This window comes from Condylura cristata, unplaced genomic scaffold (genome assembly GCF_000260355.1).
Source record: "Condylura cristata isolate star-nosed mole 26May11 unplaced genomic scaffold, ConCri1.0 scaffold00032, whole genome shotgun sequence".
Classification (NCBI taxonomy): Eukaryota; Metazoa; Chordata; class Mammalia; order Eulipotyphla; family Talpidae; genus Condylura; species Condylura cristata.
The window spans coordinates 13,659,440-13,682,482 of record NW_004567133.1 but is presented as its reverse complement, the minus strand read 5'-3'; positions in this window follow the sequence as shown (position 1 = coordinate 13,682,482).

Here is a 23,043-nt window from a genome sequence, read left to right as displayed (position 1 = left end):
ATGGAATACTACTCAGCCTTTAAAAATAGAGAAGTAGTTTCTGCAATATGCTACAATATGGTGGGAAAGTCTGAACACATTCTGCTAAGCTAAATGAGCCAGTAACATAAAGACAGATTTGTATGCATCCACATATTGGACTACTGACATAGTCCAGTTCATGAAACCAAGGAGAGAAGGATGATTGTGTTACAGGGCAGGGAGAGGGGTACCCCAAGCCCTCAAACCTGCCTGCTCTAAATAGGTTCTGTCGTCTACCGCCTCAAGGCAAAACATACCCTAGTGCATAAGATCTTTAATGGAAAGGAACATTAATACAATTAGTGTGCAACAAAGAAAAGAGGGAGAATGACGATTTCCAGTCAAGCACCCAAAGTTACCCTTCCCCTTGTAGGTAAATGCCCAACCAAACAGGGTTGGCCCGAAGCAGGGTCACTGAGGCCTGAAAGCCACCACAACTCTAAAGCATCTTCTTGTTGTGACCCCTAGGAAAAGGTCAGAATCGTTCAGACAAATCTGGGAGGAAAAGAGCCAAATGAAAATCAAGATTAAACACTGCCATTACCAACCTCCCAACAGGTCCCTCAGCCATGTCTGTTTCAACCAAAGACCAAGAAGCAAATGTGGCTTCTTCACGTCTCTGTTCCATGGGCCCCTCCAGGCCTCCTTGTTCCCCATCTTTTCTCCTTCCTTTTCCAGTCTCCTTCCCAGCTTTCCTCTCTTCCAGGCTCCCTTGGGTGGGGCCGGGAACCTGGAACCTCCCTTTCCCTGGGACTACCCTGTTACAGTTGAGAGATCTGGGGCCAAGGGAATTGGGAGTTATTTATAAGTGACATAAGGTTTCAGCTAAGCAAGAAGACTGAGGCCTAGAGATATGTTGTATAATAATGTCAATGACACTGTATGGTACACTTAAAATTTTAAGAGGATAGATCTCATGTTAAGTACTCTTACTCAATGAAATAAAAAAAAAATTAAGAATGTAAGCCACAATAGAAGCAGTGATCATCTTTAGGGGTGCACTTGAAGCAGTAGTTATATTTGAGGGCACTGTTGGGTACATGTTATTTGGTGCAGATTTCTGTATTTCTAAATTTCTAGCAATGACTAGAGATGTACTATTTCTTTTGTAATCATGAAGGGAGGAGGGCAGGGTGGAGAGTGAATGAAGCATAGAGGCAAAGGCAGATCGCCTTGTGAGACAGAGATGAGTTCAAAGGGGATTACGAATCCTAAGAGCAGTAACACCAAGAAACGCCCACAAGATGAGGGAAGCAGATTCCCACTACTTCTTTTTTTAAGATTTACTTATTTATGCATATAGAACTGGGGTACAGGCCAGAGATGCAGGGGCGGTGAAAAGATTCACCACAGACAGAGTGGGGAGCAGAACAAGCAGATTGATGAAGTACACTGCTGAGGGAGCAGCGGGCGGGTCAGGAGAGGTCTGCCGCGCCATGTGGTCACCTCCGGGGCGAGGATCAAACTCATGAAGTAGCTTTAGCTTCTTAGTGCTGTGCTTTAACCTACTGTGCCACCAGTACTGTTCCCACTACATTTTTGATAACCAGTTTTGGCTGCAGATTGTCAGCTGACATGTTTAAATCACAGAAACACAGAAATTCAACCCCACCACACACACACACACACATACACACGCACACCTGTAACACCTGCTCTGGGCAGAGGTTAGGCACTGGTACTTTGTAGATTTTCACGAGGACCAAAGTCTGGGGTTCAGAACCACAACATGATTGATTCTCTGACTTGGGTGCAAGTAGGAATTCCCAGAAGATTTTTTAAAAGAACAACAAAAACAATATGTTCCTGAACACCATCCTGAGATTCTGTTCTGACTGCTGTGGGGTATGGTCGTCTAGCCTGATTTTAAAAGCTCTCCAGACCAGTCTAATCTGGATCCCAGCTGGGAAACCATCGCCCTGCACCCTTGCTTTTAAGGAGTGACCCAGGGCCCAGCCACACGAGCGCCTCCTGGGGTTCTGCAAGAAATGCAGAATCTCAAACTTCACCCCAGACCTACTAGCACAGAATCTGCATATTAACACAGTATATCCATGAACACTTGAGAAACACTGCCCTAGGCCACCCAGACAGCAGACACTGGGTCTCCCCAAACTGTCCCAGGTTAAATTTCCACAACCCCCACTCCCCCATCTCTACCCCACTCCTGTACCAACTCCTTGAAATGGGAGGAAGTCTAATGCTATAAGACAGTTCCACAGCGGGTCAACCAGTACGCTTTCTGGCCAGCCCACGGCAGACCCAGCCACTGAATCCCGGATACTGCCTTTTTATGCACTGCAGGCCAGTGCCGACCCTGCCAGGAGCAGGTCTACTACACCATTTTCCTACAGTTCTAGTGATAGTTGGCCTTTTTTAGCAATAAAATCATTTTAGACTTTCAGCTCTCACACCCCTAATGGACTACAGTAAACATAACTTTCTGCACTGGGAAACCAAAAATTTGCATGACTCGCTTTATCACCATCTTTTTACAGCTGTAGACCATAATCCACCCACTGTGTCCCCAAGGTATGCCGCATACAGCTTCCCAAGCCCCACACCCTGCTGGAGGGCACGCATCTGCTCCTGGACACTGAAAGAGGCACATCTTCTATTATACCAAAGGGCCACACTGAATGGAAACAGAAATACCCCTCAAGAGGATATTTCACCACTGATCAGCTTCAAGAGGCCTCCCTGGAGTCCCCAAATCCCTCACAACAAAGTGAACGGATTTTAATCAGCAGCTGCCATCTCATCTGCATTTGAGATGCATGAATATGCAAGCCTGTAGGGGGGGTCTCGAGGAGCAGGAATAATTGGCCCCTTACACTTGAGAGTCCCTTCTGTTCTCTTCTGATGTGGCTTTTCTCTCCATCAATCTTGTGAGGGATTTTAGACTGTGGCAGGTATCCTGAGCATTAGCCATTAGAACAAGATCAAAGGGAAGAAGAGGTGCATTTTAAAGAGTCCAGTGTGTGGCATGATTCCTTGATGGCACTATTAAATGTTTTTTTGTTGTTGCTGTTTTTTTTTTTTTTTTTTTATGTTTTGCAGGCTCGCTGGAGAAGGGTTTGCAAATACCCCATGTCTCATTAGCCTTGGGTCAGAGGCCTGGGCTGGCTGCACCCGGGGAGGTACGTGGCTGGTGTATGTGCCACTCTGCAGCCAGGGTGTGGCTTCAGGAAGGAGACTTGAGTTCCCCATGGGGAAGCCTAGGAGAGGCTGTCTACAGTCCCATCATCCAGCTGTGGCCCTTGGGGCAGGCATAATTTTTGTCTCCAGCATTTATTCTCTCTTCTTCCTCTAGGAAACCACTCTCAGTTCCAGCTAATCTTATTTGACTAAGGATGGTGTGTGACTGGACCCAGTGAATCAGAACATTTCATTCTCCCAGCCACAGGGAAAGGGTGAGGAATGCACACATAACCCTGTTCTTTTTAGAGTGTGTTATACACCATGCTTTGGGGTTCCATTTGTGATATCTCCGCATTGAAGACAAGATAGCCTAACTTGCATTCTCACCAGTAACATCATAAAGCCCAGGAGAGGCTCAGGAGACCTGGAGAAACAACAAAATGAAAGAAGCCCTTGCTCTTGTTCAGAAGGCATGGGTGAAATCCCATTTGGCAAATGAGGAAATCAGTTTTCCCAGGTATTCAACGCCTGCCCAAAGTCATCTAGAAAATATATGATGGAACGAGACTCCAAACCCAGTTTAATTCTTAGCTCTGTGTTATAATCTAAGCCAGAGATGAAAACTCTGATCCAGCCAGATCATGCCAAAAGGTGGATATTGTTTGGGCCATGAGATGATTTTTTTTTTCTGATTTAGAATGATTGGATTAGTCATCATTATAATTCCCACTTTATCTAAACATCCAGATTCCTCAGTAGCCTTGGATTCCCATATGTGGGAGTGACGGTGAACCAGCTAGTATGATAGGAGTCAGCCCCGAAACACAGCCACACTCTCTGCCGGGCTACCTTGTTCATTTGTTTCCTTCTTGGCCCCTGGAGGCATCTGAGTCTGGAACATTCTCCAGACTTCATGAGGGCACCTGCTTTATTTTGCTATCTGTCTTTATCTTGGCCACATGGCTCTACTTAGACCCCAGCACAGATCAACACTGGATGAAGTGAGACGAGGAAAAGAAAATAGATGGCATTGATAGAAACTGCTTATGCATCTTTTGTTGAATATAAAATTGTATATCTGTGTGGTAAAGAACATGATACTTTGAGAGAGTGAAATGATTACCGCCATCTAGCCAACATAGCAGCTCACATAGTTTTTTGTGAGTATGAGTAATAAGGGCACCTGAGATCTACTCCCAGCTAATTTCTAACACTCAATATAAATTGTAAACTATGCTCAGCATACTGTGGATTAGATCACTGGACTTATTCACCTTGATGCCTGCATAGGATGAAACCTAATGGAAGAGCAGTGAGAGTCATCTCCCTGAAATGAACACCTCACTGGTCTCTTCATTTCTGGAGAAGATACCTACATGGGCCCAAGGACAATCCAGTGTTGAAGGTCAGTGACATCAGGGGAACACAAGAGAGCACCTCCTACTTGCTATAAGAGGCATAAATGGCACATCCAGGGGATTGACATCTTCATAGTAGAAAAAGAAAGAGCCAGTAGGGGAGTAGGGGAGTACATTCAATTTAATACTGAACACTTGCTGTCTTGCAGGCACTGTGCAGAGATGTGTGAGACCCAGTCTCTACTCACAGCGAATTCACATTCAAGAGCACATGGGCTGGGAGACATGGAAGCAAAGGATGTTGTGAGTTGCATGATAGCTGTGGCCATTCTGCAAGTAGAGTGGTCACTTCCAGGCATGTTAGCAGTGTAAGCAGAAGAGTGGTGGTGTCTGACAGCAACAGTCATTGGGGTATTAGTTATGGCCTAGATTGAGCATAGGTTATAGAGAACCGGCCTCCCCAAGATACTCAGAACAGGCCTGCCCAATTCAAAATACATTACTTTGGCATGTGGAGGTCAATCCAAGTCCTGCAGGTTTAGAAGAAACTTTAACCACTCCTTTTAGTACCTAGAAGAATGAAAATTGGGTTATCATGCAAAAATATGGTTATTACCAGAAATAACCTGTTACAAAATCTATCTACATGCAGGTCACACATGTCATTATAGATCATCTACTCTTTGACACATGTCACCCTCTCCTCATCATGTGAATCCTCCTCTTCACTCTTTCAGCCCCAAGTCTCTATTCCATTCCTAAACTCGGACTACATACCCTCATTTTGCCACAGTGTCTTTGGAATCCACATTGATACAGATTTCTCTACATATGCAATTACATTTGTTCTTTTTTCCTACAAATGGCATCTATCTGATAATAATTTGCTGGACCAACCCAAGGAGAACCCAGAGGAGTAAAGGAAAATCCCCTTTTCTACGCAACAATTTTAAGGGGAGAAAATAGGGACCCAGATTCCACAAGTTAGGCCAAAGAGAGGCCAAGTCATCATGGGCCCTTTGTGTGCTATCAAGTCAAGTGATGATAGAGGCTGAGGCCAACCTGGCAACACACCGACATAGGATCAAACCCTTACACTCCCGTCCTCTAACTTGCTGGGTGAACTTGCACAATTGATGTCACTTCTCTGGGCCTCAGTTTTCTCACCTGAGGAATGGGAACCTAACAGTTCTTAGCTCACAGAATTTGGATGATGATTAAAACAAATAATTTATTCAGATGCTTACTACAGTGCTTGACTATGGTTGTGTTGAGTAAGCATTACTGTGAGCCGCTCCTAAAAGATGAGGTAGCATCTTTTCCCCAATGTTTAATTTGCTAAGTATACAGGGAAGAGACCTGAAGGGAGTTTAGTTCTTAAGCTCCCTTGGGAAACCATTTCTGTCTTTCCCTCTGTAATTGAGATATCGTGTCAGAAATAGTTGTGTGAGCCCCAGATATGGGAATGAAGTTTCTGGTTTACTTTTCAATTTGCACCTTTCTAAATGTGTTGGGTACTCTGAATCCTTCAGGCATGCCCCAAACAATGCCTGTGATGGAATGATGGAATGGGTGCTTTGGAGATGTGCTTTTTGGGGTGGCATCATTTGGAAGTTATCAGCAATACCTCCTCAGAGACGCCAGGCGAAGCTGCATTGTTTAGACAAGTGCTAATAATTTAGGTCTCTCATAAACTAGGAGGGAAAAGTGATAAACTAAGTAAGAAACAGTTTACATTTGTTCTAAGAAGTGTCTTGTGTTGGTCAATGCATATGAGGTATGGAGCGAGGGGGGCTGTTACCCTGCTGATCTGTCAGGTTGCCCAGGTACCTGAAATTTCACTTCATTTATTTGAGATGTTAAAGATTTATGATCTTTGGGGATTCTTGTTTAGAATATTAATATCACTGTAAAGAAAAAAAAACTTTCAGATAAGGATTTTCTTTCATTCCAGCTGTATAGTACACGAAACAAAAGCTCATAAATGCCAAAGGAAAGTTGAAAGCATGTGTAGTATCAGAATATAACCCAAGGCCAAACGCATAAATTTACCATAATGAGATCATAAAGTGAGACAAGATATAAGATAGTGGAGAAAATAGTAGACTAACTAATAAAACTTTCTGCACCAAACAGCAGAGTATAAAGGAAAACCATCAGAAATTACCTGAAGGAACACAAATGGGGAAACGGATGAGTAGATTTTGATGCCTCCTTACTCTGAAAGGGGTGAGATAGATCCAGAGGTAAAGGGTCTGCCTGCACATTAGAATGACCCACAGAGATTTATGAATACCAGTGTCCAGTGATTCTACTGGTCTTGGATGAGACCAGTCTTTGAAAATTTTTAAAAACTCCAAAGGTGGTTCAAATGTGAATTAGAGTTGAGACCCACCAGTTTAGTGAGTCATCATTGCTAAAAAACAAAAGAGAAGGGCCCTCCCTGGTGGCACAGTGGGTTAAGGCGCAAACTATGAAGCTGTCCCCAGCTACTGCAACAAGAGTTCAATCCCTGGCCAGGGAACTGACCACAGGGCGTGGCAGACCTCTCCTGACCCGCCCACTGCTCCCTCAGCAGTGAACTTCATCAGTCTGCCTGTTCTGCTCCCCACTCTGCATCTCTGGCCTGTACCCCAGGTCTGTATGCATAAATAAAATAAAAAAGAAGAAGAAAAGAAAAGGAGCAGGGATGAAAATAGAAAATAAAAGGAGAAAAAGCGCATTCAAAAATCATAACAAGCTTTATTTATGTGGAACTCATTAGTCACTGCTGGAATTCATTACAAAATGCAAAGGAGGGCCCTCCCTGGTGGCGCAACAGGTTAAAGCACAGCACTAAGAGGCTTAAGCCACTTCCGCATGAGTTCGATCCCCTCCTGCCCCAGAGGTGACCTCATGGCGCGGCAGACCTCTCCTGACCCGCCCGCTGCTCCCCTCAGCAGTGTCCTTCGTCGATCTGCCTATTCTGCTCCCCACTCTGTCACTGGTGAATCCTCTCACCCTCCGCATCTCTGGCCTGTACCCCAGCTCTGTACGAATAAATAAATAAATCTTTAAAAAAAAATGCAAAGGAACTAGATTACTAAAATATTTTTGGAAAAGAGCCTATGCTTTTCTGCAAGACCAGGGATCAAAGTTGAATAAGTTGCACTGCAAAATTTCAAGCCTTATTTTAAAAAATAGTAAAAAGCGACAGTAACCCACATGATCACCACACTCCTGTGGATCACAGCACTATTTACAACAGCAAGACCTGGAGACTGTCTTGCTCCAAACAGAAGATCTGCTCAAGAAGATGTGCTTGGGCCCTCCCTGGTGCCACAACGGGTTAGGAGGCAGAACTTCACGCTGGCTGCTGCCGCCTCGGCCCAAATTCGATCACCACCATGGAGGTGACCCACATGGGGCGGCAGACCCCTCCTAACCCTCCCACTGCTCCCCTCAGCAGTGTGCTTCATCAGTCTGCCTGTTCTGCTCCCAGCTCTGTCTCTGGTGAATCCTCTCACCACCCTGCACCTCTGGCCTGTACCCCAGTTCTGTATGCATAAATAAATCAATCTTTAAAATAAATAAAAAATTTGTGAAAAGGGTGGTGCATTTTTTCTTTTCTTTTCTTTCTTTTTTTTTTTTTGCTATTGTGGTTAGTGAACCACGCCCATCCATGTCATGTCTCTCTCTATCCATGTTTCACTTAACAACGAATCCAGTTCACCGGAGGTGGTTTTCATACCTTCGTAGCCTATACAATCAAACCAAACCTGAGCCTATGAAGCTCCTCATAGGTTGAAATAGAAACTTCAGGACATCGATCAGAAACCGTCCATCAGATGATTCCAAATAAGGCAACAGCTTAAGCCAAGACTCAATAGATGTGCCCCTGCTTTTTTCTGCTTGTTTCCACAATGTTTCCCCACTCCAGCTGGGGACGTGCTCAACCACTCTGACTTGGTGCTGCTGGGTTCAAGCTGCCTTTCACTCAAATAAACTCTTCATGATCCTCCAGAGGCTTCAGTTTATCTCTTTAACAACCTCGAGGCATCGCTAGCCTGCCCAGCCCACTCTCCCTTTGCCTGCCTTTCCTTCTGGACTGATGCCATCCTGTCCTTTGACCTCATTGGGCCTCCAGGCAGTGCAACGGCCATGCCGTGTGAAGGTCACTTTGCGAGCGCCTGGACATCTGCGGGCAGAGCAAGCTGGCAAGCATCTTCCTCAGAGGTGGGGACAGCTTCTGTCCATCCTGAACTGCCTCGGGCGCCACTTCTCCACCTGAGACCACCTGAACACTTCATTTGCAAAGCTTCCTGGCTTTATTTCCATAACGTTCTGGAGAACTTTATTTGCATAGCATCAATAATCCTGGAGTTGACTGACTGCTTCTAATTTGCATAGTGTTCCTGGTCCCATTACCGGGATGACATCACTCAGGGCTCTGTGTTGCAAGTACTCAGAACTCGCAGCTCAAGGAATTATCAAGAGAGAGAAAACAGTTGCATAACTTGAAACTGCAAGTTATGTGAAAACAGCTTCACACGGCTTGTTTCTGTCCCTTGACGTTCCCATCTCCTGGCCTAACTTCCGCCTCAGCCCCAGGCCAACCCCATACTTTCCAACAATGCCTGCAGAAAAGACCATGCAGATTCCTCTCTCCCAGCATCCCTAACCAAATCTCCTCGTGTCTCCTTGGCTTTCCCAAAGATCACGTGGCCATCGCTGAGCCAGTCACGTGGCCAGGCAAAGCCAGTACTCGCTTCGTTCAGGTCTTGTCACAGTTTATCCTTAGAGTTGGGTCAGAGTGAGTAGGCGAGGGGGCTCCCAGGGGAAAATCAAAGTGCAGTGGAAGGGCACCCTGTGTGCTCTGAGCACCCTGCCCAGTTCACCCCCACACAGCCCCCATCCGTTTCCCGGTGTTGTGACACTGACTGCTGACTGCACCACTGCTGCTCTGGAAGGTCACTTTGTGTACCACAGTCCCTGTAAAGGGGCCAGACATTCCCGGGGCGTCATGTCCTTCTCCCAGAGTCGGAGGGGAAGCAGTGACTAGCCAGTCAGGGGTGGAAGCCCAGCTCCCTACTGTGGGTCGGGATAAACCGTGATACAAGCTCAGTGTCACCCCAAGCCATGTCCGCCCTATGCCCCCCTTGCCTGCCCCCCTTCTGCGAGAGCAGGTCTGTCGGAGCATGCACCCCCAATAAGCCTTTTGCACAAGAAACACTACTGCATGTTCTGCTTTAGTCAACACAACCTAAGGCAGATGGAAATCAAAAAAGAACATATGAAACAATTCCAAACATGAATTGACCCTAACCACGACGGTGCTGATGATGAGATGACAATGAGCCTCCACGCACTGAGCACGGAGGTACATCCTGGCCCCATAGTAGATGTTTTACATACACTTCCCCCCACCCCCACCCCGTCCTCACTGCAGCCTCAGGACGTGGTGTGTGTGATCCCTATTTTGCAGGAAGCCGGGTTTTAGCGAGAAGTGCATTGCCCAAGCCCGTACTGCTAGGAGATAGCAAAGCTGCCTTCACCATACTAATCCTCGCTGCCAGACACTGGTGCCCAGAGACCAGCTTATCTAGGTCCACGCTGCCCAGCGATGGAACATCCCTCGTGGGTCTGCTGTATTCTCTTTTAAAAAGATTTTGTTTTATAACTCAGAAGAACTGGGCTATAGACTACAGGTGGGGGAGGGGGGAGAGTATTCACCAGAGACAGAGTGGGGAGCAGAACAAGCAGATCTACTGACCACACTGCTGAGGGAGCAGCAGGGAGACAGGAGAGGTCTGCTGTGCCATGTGGGCCGGCTCCCTGACCGGGGATTGAACCCGTGCCACAGTGGTGATAGTGCTGAGACTGGACCCCTAGGCCACCAGGAAGGCTCTCTATTAGGCTTACTGGTAAAATGTGCACACACTGTTAAGGTTTTATATCCTCTGGCTCATTCTCACAACTCTAAGAAGTAGGACATGATCCCATTTTACATGGAGAGCCAGGGAATAATTGAAAACCTGCCAAAGTCACATGTCTATCAAATGGTCAAGCATACGCTTGGACCCCAAACACCCTCTACTTCAGGGTCCATGTGTCTAGCTTGTCCTTTATTATTTTTATTAATTTTTTTTTCAAAATGTCCTAAGAAACCAAATATTACCTAAGTATGGAAAAGCTCAAACAAAGGATTTTTCTTCTCATCCCCTGGACCCTGAGTTCCTATCTACATAAGAAAGTAAAAGTCTGGGTCACTAATTAATGATAATTCCTGACTCTTAATCAATTTAAGTCAATTCCAAAAATTACAAAAGGTAGGTACAAAATTGTCTGCTTCATATGGTTACTTACGATCAGGAGAACCCCTGAGACTCATGTTTAAAACTGGGATCTATTTCATTTTCCTATATAAAGAGAAGTTGGCTCATTTCCTTTCTAGTAATTGCCACAGTTAGTTTTCCTAGTAGTTCTTCCTTTGTGGTCTAGGTCTCTCCGGAAGCAAGCTCCCCCAAAGGAAAGACTAGGTCAGTATTGTTTATCACTGTCTTTCCCCATGTCTGGCACCGTTTATTTTGAAATACATCTTTGAACGAATCCGCATTAAAAATGAAATAGTGATCACAACAGACTCTAGGTCACTGACATAGAAACATCCTTTTTACAGGGAGGACTCCAACTCCTTGTGATTCTACCAATGATTAAAAGCCAGTAGTTCCATTATTTAGCTCTGTTCTGAGGTTTCCAGAACTTAATTCTGCCTTGTAAATTGAGGTCAGAAAACTGGTGGAGAATCAAAATCCTCTGGGCTGTTTCTCTGTTCTCGAGACTACAGTCGCCATCAGCACTGTCTTAATGAATCTCCACTCTATTAAATTGTTATTTGGTCCTAAAGCAGGTCATTTGTAGCCCCTCTTCCCCAGAACAGAAGGCAAGCGCAGAAAAAGAACAGGAAAACACAGAGGAGGCAGAATGCGATTAAGATGCGTTCACCAACTGTGGTGCATCATTTAATTAACTCTTTCTGAACAAAGAATTTCCGGTTGGTAGGTTCACAGTGCCCAGGCGGCTGTAGGGGGTGGAAACCTCCTGCATGGGATGTCCAGAGCCGGGCATGTGCAAGACCTGCAGGCGCTGGAGGATGGTGCATCTGGGCGTGGTGCATGGAACTGGAGAACTGAATGTTGACCTGGTGAATGTCAGCCTCTTGAGTCAACTCAATTCAGGTGGGAACTAATTCATCTTCTCTCTGTCTACTAATCACTGTGTGACTTCCTGGCTCCGAGATGTCTCATTATCTCCTCTAAACTGGTCCCTCTGCCTCCAGTCTCAAGCCCCAACAACCACCTCCCCACCCCCGCTTGAAATCTAAAAGCAAGTATTTAATGAGCTTCAACCACCTCCAAGTCCCCTAAGCTCCTTATGGAGATGAACTTGTTTAATTCTCACCCAACCCAGTGGGGTAGATAGGATCATCATCTTCATTTTGCAAAGGAGGAAACAGGGTTTCAGAAAAGGAGATGGTTTGGCCAGAGTCACACACACTCATCCATACTGGAGCCAGACCTAGCCCAGGTCAGCCTGAAACTGAGCCCACCTCCTGGCTCTCCTGCTTCTAGCCACCACCTACGTGGTCTCCCCAGAGTCCACATCTGACCATACCTCTCATATTAGTTTGCCGAGATTCTTGCTGCCCAGGTAACTCTGGTCCTCATCTTATCGCCAATCCACGACACTCTCCTCACTATACCCAGCCCTCATGTCCTCTGAATCTCTAACTGATCTTACATACCATTCTCCTTCACATCTCAAACTCAGTGTAATGCCTGCTGCCCCCAGCTTGGGATGCCCTTCCCTTCTCTCCCAGTTGGAGAACACCAAGTCATCCACACCTGTATCTAAAGACACAGCCTCTGGAGAGCCCATTACCTGGACAAGAAGCAGCTCATCCCCCTGTCGGCTCTCAACAGGTCTGGACTAGACCAGCTCCTTCCCAGAGCACTTAAGAGTTGCACCACTCTTATTTACAGCTCATGTGACAGGCTCAAGGACAGAAAGAGTAGTTTGTCTTGCTATTCAGAGTACCCAACCCAGTATTTTCAACAGGCAGCAGTCTTGTCTCAGCTCCAGAGGACACTTGGCAACATCTAGAGACATTTCTGTTATCAGGATATGGGGTGGAAGGGAGGAAAATGCTACCAGCACCCAGTGACCATCCCTCTGCCAAGGATACAGCTGAAACTCCAGTAATGCACAGACAGTCCCACACAACAAAGAATTTTCCAGCTCAAAATGTTAACATGACAGAGGGTAATAAACTGGTTCCTCACATAACAAAGAAGCTGTAACCACTCACCATGTGGCCATGTTCATTTGAGCCAATCCGCTAGGAGTTTCAGTGATGACAGCTGTTTGTATTAGAGGCTCCAGATTCCATCCTGGGAAACTACCTAGAGAATCCAGACAGAGTCAGGATTCAGGAATCAGAGCTCAGTCCCAGGAATCTGCTATGGGAAAACCTGAGACATAGAGATTTTTCAATATTTTGCTGGTCTGGCCTTTTGAAGATCAAGTCTCATTTGACATGGACAGGATATCAAAAGGTATGGCCAAAAATATAAAGCACTCCACTTGGTGGAAAACGGGTTAAACTTTGTTCATAATTTACTTTTTAAAAGCTTGTATTGGCAACCTTTAGTCTTACAAACTGTGTGAGTTTGAGGCACATAATGTGTTACTTTATTGTGGATTGTTCTCCCCAAGAGCTATCAAGGAGGAAGAAGGAAGACTTATTGGAGATATAGGAGTGGCTGAGAAATCTGATCTTAAGGCTGTGTTTGTTCCAAAACATATTAGCAAGCACTTCTAGTAGAAAGTGTGATTATGCATGGATCTGAAGAAACACGGGTTGTGCAGAGATATTTTGCGCATGATATTAAGAAATCCTTCCTTCCAGAGAAAGGAAGATGGTGGGGAATAATGAGTGATCCAGGCCTAAAAAGATGAGGTTAGGAATATTTTTTGTGTAAATAAATAAATGAATTAATGATAATTGAGCACAAAATTTTCCTGTGTAGCTACATATAACTTGTTATCCAAACTAGAACACCCTTGACAATAAAAGGGGGGATAGTGCGTAAGTACCATGGAGTAACTGACCTATGACAGACATAAATTGAGACTGTCTCAGACAAACTGGAATGTATAATAATCCTACGTAAATATTCAGTTTTATTTACTCAGGTCACAGGTAGCATACTGGCAAATATACTGTCATTTCTTACTCCTATGCCCATAGCAGACATTACTAATGGATAACTGCATTCTTGCCCTCAGAATTAGTATGTGGTCTTGCAATCATTCTCAAAAGAGCATCACCTCTCCTCACAAGAGTTCAGATCTCTGCTATGCGCAAGCATCACACTTATTTCATTCCACTGTCTTTAATCAATACCTTTAATCTTCTGCCACTCACCACAGTTCTTAACCTCAAGAATCTTGAATTCTACCTTTCCAGGTCCTAATAAAGAGGCAAAGTCTTCATCTCTAGAGTCTAGGACTATCTTGTTGGGTTTTATTTAATGTTATATGATGTTTTATCAATTACGTATCAAGGGTCAATTAGGCATGAATATTAAATATGCTTTTCAATTAATGGTTAATAAAATGAAACCCTCAAACAGATTTCTGCTTGTTGGAAGTTATACGGTTTGATTAACATCTCCATTTTCCCAAGGAGGAGAAATTCCTGCTTCTGAATTGGCAGACATTAAAGAATCTCAACATGCTTGAGTAGTAGTTACTAAATGGAGTAGGATGAACCAAGAACAGTGACTGATGGGCTGGAACTATAAGCAGTTAAGAGACCCATTACTAATTGGAAGGGCAAGGTCAGGGGTTAGGGTAGGGAGCTTTCCCGGGGTGATGCTCTCCAGCCCTTATTTTAAACATGATGGAGACCAGTTAGCTGGAGATAAAACTGATTCACTGTATCTATCTTATTTAGTAAAACATAGGTGACTGTTGCTAAAGAAGGATCTTTACTTCTGTCTTTCCTGTGCATAGCTACTTAGGGAACCCTTTGTAATGTATACTCAGTAAACTCTAACCTTGGGTCTCAAATTAGGTCTTGACTCAATCTTTATCAACATTATAGGGTGTCCATTGTTCAAGAATAAACATGGCTTTTGATACTATGATTGTTCATTTTTGATATTCAAGATTGTTCATTTTAAACTAAAATAGTTCATTGCAAACTAAAATACCATTTTGCCTAACTCCTCAGATTGATGGCGTATGAGTTGGATAGTCTGGAAACTCTATACTTCTTAAATTATGTTTTAGTGCTCCTAGCTTCTAAAAATAAATCAGAATTTTTTCTTTAAAAAAAGGCATATTTTCAAACTAAAAAAGAAAATAATCCAGCTATGAAAAAGCTTAATATGTAGCTCTTCTGTATCCATTTCTGTGAAGATACTGAGTATTTCGCAGTCATACCTAACCATTCTCGTTGATTATATTCCTTTCCTGGTTCCTCAAGGTATTTTAGTTTGCAACCCTTTGTTTAGCTTAATAAGTCAATCACAAAGGCATTAACCATGAAATCGAAGATGCAGTCACTCAAGAGTATATTTTAATTTAAATTTAACATTAGCTGATGCTGTGGGCTAGTGCTGAACATTATTCAGTTGTGCTAACACAAACACATGCATGTGTACATATAACTTCAGAATTACTATGCATTCAAGCAAACAAACATGTATTCACTGAGTACTACTGTGTGCCAGAAACAATGTCAAGTATTTTGATAAGCAACTGTGTCCTTGTTCTCAAAAGTACAGTGAGACAAATAGACAAATGAACAGAAAATTGTAATACAGTGAACTGATGTATTACAGAAGCTCTGACATGAAGAATGTGCCCCCATCTTTTTAAAATGCACCTTACACATAGTCAGTGTAGGAAGCAGAGAGATAGGTTGAATAAGTTTAAACATTTGTAATTAGTTTGGTCTTCTACACTTCAAAAAGTCTAGAGATACCGCCCAAGTTATGGTAACAGAAAGTTAAAGAAAAGCTATGTAGTTCTCTCAAGATTAGTTGATTTCTATCCTATGCAGGACTGGAACTCAGGAGCTGGACAATTTTAATTTTTCAAATAGAAATACCAGTTGTTCTCATCCATTTGAAAACTGGGTCACTCCACTGCTGATAGATTTGGAAATGGTATAGAGAATATTTTGCTTCGGCCAATGCTAAGTTATACCTCCTGCTTTCAACAACTCATCTTAGATCACTGAGGGGGCAAAATATTAACAGAAAGATACTTCTGTCTGTGGGCATTCCCCTAGACTAGCTGACCTAGAATGTGAAAATTCGTATGGTGTGGGGTCAACCTGGTGGTGGTCAGGCTGTAGTGCGACATCTCAGAAACTTTACAATGAAATGGATGGTGTAGCAGAAGTTCTCCTGGCCACACCAACCCAAATTGTATTTGACAAAATGCTGAATGGGACAGATAATCCCAGCATGAAAAAATCAAATTGAGAAAGATCTCACCGACTAGAACCTTGGGCACAAGCCAAAAGATAAGTATTAGCAGGGATAAATATTGCTTAGAAAAATCAGTTGCTCAAGCAGAGAATAAAGAGAAGGCTTGGCTGGGTTCCCCTGAGAAAGGCTCAGGGTGTCTTAGAGGATGGGGTGAGCCAAGATGACGTGATGCCAACACAAGACATTAGTGAAGACAAGTCCCTGGTTAAGAAATAACACAACTCCAAGTCAAGTGGATTATAGCAACAGGGAGAATTTATTGGATCTCTACCTTCTGGACTCTTCCAGTCCAGAAGTGAACTGGAAATGTTAGCCATGTTTTATTTTTTAATTAATTTATTCATGCATACCTGAACTGGATGCAGGCCAGAAGTATGGCGAGTGAGAGGACTCATCAGAGACAGAGTGGGGACCAGAACAAGTGCATTGACTGAAATACACTATTGAGGGGGAGTAGCAGGTGAGACAGGAGAGGTCTGCTGCACCATGTGGGTCAGACCCCTGACTGGGGATTGAATTCATGCTGCAGTGGCTGTGGGCAGCCTCACAGTACCCTGCTTTAATCCGTGGTGCCACCAAGCAGGGCCCTGTTTGCCATGTTTTAATGTGTGAAAGACAACCTCCCAGTCTCAGTGGCTTTCAACAACATTTTGTTTTCTTTCTTGGAGATGCTTGGGGCCGCATCACTTAAAGTGATGCAGGTTGGGCTTAATTGGACCTGACTGGACTCAGGGCTTCTGGTTGGTTCTCATACTTTATGGGCCCTTCAGTCTGGGGCCCACTCAAAAAGACAGTGACAACTTGGGTAGGATCATCTCAAGGCTGATCCCAGGAGCTTAAAAGGGTGCATGGAAACATGACTGCCTCAGCATCTCCCATTCGTGCCCACATTCTGTGGCCCAAATCCAGTCACATGAGTGGACTGGGGGAATTCTAATTCACCCTGTTTATTAGGGCCTAACATGATTTTGTAATAAATGGGCACAAAGATGTAGTTCTAATGCAAAGAGAATGATTCACTTTATACATTCTGGCTTCACTACATCTAGGTTCAGAAATTTAAATAATGCCAACAGGAATCATGTTTTTCATCTCTCTGCTTTCTACAGTGTTGACTCTAATACTGGAATTATCTACATTCATGTTTATGTTAACATGACTTTCTCTGTCTTCATCACCATAATTTTACTGTCTCAGAAAATGCTTGCTCAGCAAGACAAAAGTTGCAAGTAGCTTTATTGTTCACTCATGGGACATCATGAAAGAGCTATCAATTCTTCAATAGTAGGCATTAAATGGTACTTTATACCCAAGACTTTGATCCTCTCATCTCAAATTTCTCTCCTAGCCATTTTATCAATCCTAAACTGTAATTTCAAAGCCCATACTACCAAGCCCCACCTCAAATCATATCTCACAATCTCAGTCAGTATGCCAATTTCATCCTCCTACTTCTCATATGCTATCAAGAATTCTATCAAGAATTTCCCTTATAGCAATAAAAATAAAATCAACTTTATCTTATAGCAATAAAAATAAAATCAACTTTATCTTATCAACAGGCTATTTGGGGAACAGCATTCAATAGATACTCATGTTCAAGTTATCACAAGGTCGCAAACATGGGTACCAGTCCCTCCAGGTTTATGTTATAAAAGCTTATCAACCCTAATAGAAAAGACAAAGCTACAGAAAAATCCTAGCTAAGGTTTGATTGGTTTAGGTCAAATCACAGGGCAACTGTGAATCAGTCAGTGTGCCCAAGGGATTGCTGTGCTCTGATTGGCCATGACTGAATCACATGGCTACTATTGGAAGTAAAGATAGTGCAGACCCGTCCTGAATCACATGGATTAATAGTATGGGAGATGTGGTTTGTCAGAGGGTAATTGAACATGTTGGGTCATTGTTTAACAGTTCTGCTCACTCAAGATTTATTTAATCGTCTTAGAGCATTTATCCGTATTGACTTTGCCATTTATTCTTTGATTAGAGACCAAATACTATGAAATTATAAGTCATCTTATTGAATGCAATGCAATAGGAAAAAGTATAAATGATGGTCACAGTTCTGTTGAGCTATAGGACCTTACTCAGATTTTCAGCTTACTCAGATTTCCACCTAACCTAGCAATTTTATTCCAAAGATCTTTTCAAAATGACCATTAATATTGCCTTCTTCAAAATACACTCTGAGCAAGTTTTTACCTTGTATTGATTTCTTCATTAAAAAGTGAAATAAAATCTCAGCATATTTGCATGAAAGCTATGTTTTTAAATTAAGGAAGTCACTAGAGTGTGTTATGCAAGATCATGTAGTCTAGTCTAAAGAATTAGAAATGGCTTCCCTAAACAGGTGGAATTTCTTGACACAGGGAGCTTGGCCTCTCCAAGATGTTCAGATTAGGCCATCCCAAGATGGGTCTCTTTGGCTTGTGGGCTACAAGAAACTTTTATTCCTCTCTTAACTACACAGAAGCATGAAAATTGGGGTATTACCCAGAATTAAGTTCTTTCCCCTATAAATAACCTTTCTTCCATGAAACCTTTCTCTATGGCAAGGCAAAGATCGAATGAGCAATCACCTGGTCTTCAGCATGTGAGTCCCCTCCTTTTCTTTAATGCCCCAGGCCCCAATGTCATTCCCTAGTTGGGGATCTGTCCCCCGTCTTGCCCCCCAATGGCTTAAAAATCCATGTTTGTGTAGATTTCCCATAACATGCATTTAAATTTGTTTTGTTTTCCTAATATGATATTTGACTACCCCAAGAAGAACCCAAAAGAGTAGGGAGAAACTGTCCCTTCTTCCCTTTAGTGGCAATTAATCGGGTAAAGGATTGGAGCTAAGGGAGACTCAAGGTTACGGGTGAAAAAGAAGTGGTAGAGTCTATGAGTAGAAGCCACAGAGAGCATATTTTTCAGCAGAGTGGTCTGAGACAGATTCCTGGCCTTCCGGAATGTCAGAACCTCCAAAATGAGAACAGAATGGAGTTTATACTCTCCATCACCCACCTGTCTTCTAGGTAAGTCATCAAATAACTTCCACAAAGTAAATTGCTAAGAGGTTCATCCATGGAATTCACAGCTCAAGTTCATAAAGCAGGAAATAGCTTCCTCTCCCCACCAACCAAAAAGCCCAGAGGGGAAGATGAGCCCTTTGCATGAGCCCAACAGAAAAGTCTCATCTCCCAGGCCCTGTTACACAGAAAATTTCATCTGCTGAAAGGTAGTGGCTGCTGTGGGCTCCTTCTGGTCCCAGTCTCTGCTTTGCAAATGAGGGCGCTTAGACAATGATTCCCACCCCTTCTCATTTGGTCGCAAATTTCAGGGGAGATAAAATGCCAGAGTTTATGTTGCCTGGATGTTAACTCACTCTTCATAAGACAAAATAACTAGGATGCTCTAGAAAGTGATGGCTTTTCACTAGACTTGTTGGGTCTGACTTATACATGTGAAGACCTTTGCCCCAGAGAGTTCTGACCTGTAGAATTTGGACTGGGGAGGCGTGGGGAGTAAGGGATATACAGGGCTTTGCTCAGCATGCAACCAATCTGGGCAAAGCCAACCACATAGAGAAACCTCTGTTCAGAATTCTGACACTGGTGTAAAAGAAACAATTTAGAATTGCTGCAAATTGTGTGACTTCAGAGACATACAGACTGGGTTTGAAGCCTAGTTCTGTCACTTATTAGCTCTGTGACCTTACACAAGTAAACCCAGCTTCTTCATCTATCTCAGGGGCTAATAATAGTCTTACCCCTGGGACTTTTCCCAGCATGAAGAGAGTCTGTGTATGCAGGATGAAGAGTCCAGGGTCTGGCCTTGAGTGTTAACAAGTCTAGTTACAACTATAGCAATAATAACTAAATCATCATTATCAATTCTTGCCTGTAATTTCTCACTTTTATAAAAATTTGATTGCAAATGCTAATCTTTTTTTTTTTATCAAATTTGATCTTCAACCAGTTTACAAGCCATGTGAGACTAAGGTGAGGAGTGTGGGTGCCTGCTGAGGGGGCCCGGATGTGCCAAGCTGCATGCTGATTATTTGGAATTGAAGGCAGTTGAGAAACAGCAGACCCAGGAATGAAGTTATGCCCAATTATCTATCTCCCAGAAAACAGGAAATAAATCTCTTCCTACTCCCAGGGGTGAGACACAGTCATATCACCCCACACTGGGGTTAGGAAGCTCTGTTTTCAGATGTGACTATACCCTGCCTTTCAAATGGTAAAGAATGTGTTTTTCTGTTTGTTTGTTTGTTCTTTACCTCCCAAATGTGTTATCATTTTTATAAATCCTGTATAAAGCCTGTATAAAATCTCACCATACCTACCAGACCAGATTCCTGGCCTTCTGGAATGTCAGAATACATACTGGTCTCCTTGTGCTTATAATTAAATTAGTCTTTTGCCTTGTTAATTTCTCTTACATTTAAATAATTTAGTTTATAAAAATCCTTTAATAAGTAATGTAAATAATAATTTTAAATAATTGAATTATTTTCCAGTGTTAACTGGAATAAAAGTTTTGACTATAGACAAAGTGATTATTAGATCATCAAAGTGAAGATTTGAACCTGGGAAGGTCTTTACTGACAGATTTTACTCTGAGAGAACTATTCCAGCAAGAGATTTAAATTTAACTTATATAGCTAGGAGTAGTGAATCATGGATGCAAAAAAATGCAATTATTACTGACATTACCAGGTAGTAAGTAAATGGTAGCACTGGGACTTGAACTATTTCTGACTCCAATGTCACGTTCCTATCAGGCTCCATTCCTCTTCCTAATAGTAGCAGAATACAAATAAAGGGAGCATATTTTAACATAGAGAGGAACCAAAGGGCTTTGTGAAGTGGTGGCTTCTTCCCTTCCCCATACCAAAATTAATCACACCACCCCTGGCTTCAGTCATTTGTGAAGGAAGCTGAATGAATACAACAAAACATAAAGCTGGCTTATTTGAGGTAACCATCAACTACTTCAAAAGACAAAGTGACATGAATCCAAGACTTCGCTTTTCAATATTTTACTGAATGAGTTTGAACTAGTTGGGAGAATTAAAGTAGAAAATAAGTATAAAGGGTCAAGCTGGGAGTTCAAAAATAGTGACCTTCATTACTAGTGTAATTTTTATGTTAGTAATAACATTCTGTTGAAGAGAAGAAAACAGCATAATTATCTTATGTAGCATTTAAAATTCATGATAGGACTAAAAGAAATGATAATGGTGGGTTGGTCAGTTGGTTGGTTGGATGGATGGATGGATGGATAGATGGATGGGTGGATGGATGGATGTTTGGATGGATGATGAAAAGATGGATGGGTGGGTAGATGGAAGGATGGATGACAGATGGATGGATGACGATGAGTAGATGGATGGATGGATAGAAAGGGAGAGAATGATTTGTCTGCTCAAGCTACTATAACAAGTACCACAGAGTGGGTGGCTTAAACAACAGAAATTTATTTTCTCACACTCAGTTCTACAGACTAACAGTCTGAGGTCAAGATATCAACAAAGTTGGTTTCTTCTGAAGCCTCTCTCCCTGTGTTCTCATATAATCTTCCTTGCCTCTGTGCATATGTCTGTCCGCTTTCCTCTTATAACAGTCATACTGGGTTTCACTCACTGTCGTGACCCCATTTAAACCAATTATCTCTAAAGACCTTTCTCCAGACACAGTCACGTTCTGAGGTCTTAGAGGTTAAGACTTCAATATATAAATTCTGGAAGTGCACAGTTTAGTCCATAACAGAGAAGAGAGAGATAAATAGATAAGTAGGTATGACAGATAGCAGAGAGAGAGTTGTAGCAATAAACCTGTACCTTCTAGTAGAGTAGCCACTAGCCCTCTTAGGTGAGGTGAAATACTTCTACTGTGAGCATGCCATATTTTTCTTTGCTGTATTCATTAAGATTGTAGTTAATTACTTCTATGATTATTTGATAATATCTACCTTTTCCCTTAAATCAAAGGACCCTCATTCTTGCTCCTTGCTATCCCCCACCCTCAAGCACTATTCTTTTATTATTACCTTTTCCTCCCTCTCCAGATGTTTTTTTTTCATGCATGTGTTTTCCTTAAAACAACTACACATACAGCAATTAAAATTAAAATTAGTAAAATATAAAACTCAGAACTTCATTGCACTATTCACATTTTGAAGGCTCAAAGCCACATGTGACTAGTGCCCACTGGTCTGGACATCATTCATATGCACTATTTCCATCATGATAGAGTTCCACCAGTCAGGTGAGAATAGGTCATTTCAACAGACAGTAGATTTCCTGCGACTTGAGTCCAGGAGGCATTGTTAACATTGATCCTTGCATATGCTTGGACAAGCTGCTTCCCCCAATGTTCTGAAACACCCAGCAAGGTTCATTTGAGCCAGAGGAGGACATTAATGACATCCCCAAGGACCACCAAGCCCATTTCCATGCATACATTGCTTTGGGTGGTTGTAGCTGCTCATGCAATGCAACCTCTGTGGTTCCTGTGCTCTCCAAAGGCCTCTGGTCCAGTCAGTCTTTTCTGTGGATGTGGGATGCAATGTTGCATCCAGATCCAGGGATGAAAGGAAGCAGTGGGTGGTACTGCTGGTGATGCCCCCCAGGGTTCTTCACATCGCTCCCAGTTTCCCAGATGTAGCAGGTGCTGGATGAGCAATGGTAACAGCTTCTTTTAGGCTGACACCGTTACCTGTTAATTATTTGATCTATTGGAGTGCAGTGACTTGACTGGATGAGGTTCCAGATCTTTCCGGGCAGCCAAAGCTCAATTAGGAGACATTAACTGCTCCTCAGTTATAAGACAGAGTCTGAAATTCCACTGAAACTTAAATTACATTTGGGTGGAAGTCTCGAATTGTCAGGCTTGAGAATTCAAGAACAAAAACAGAAAGGAGAAGAAGAATTAGGAGGAAAGGGAGAAGGGGGAGGGAAAAAGAGTCCTTGGGAATTAAAAAAAAAA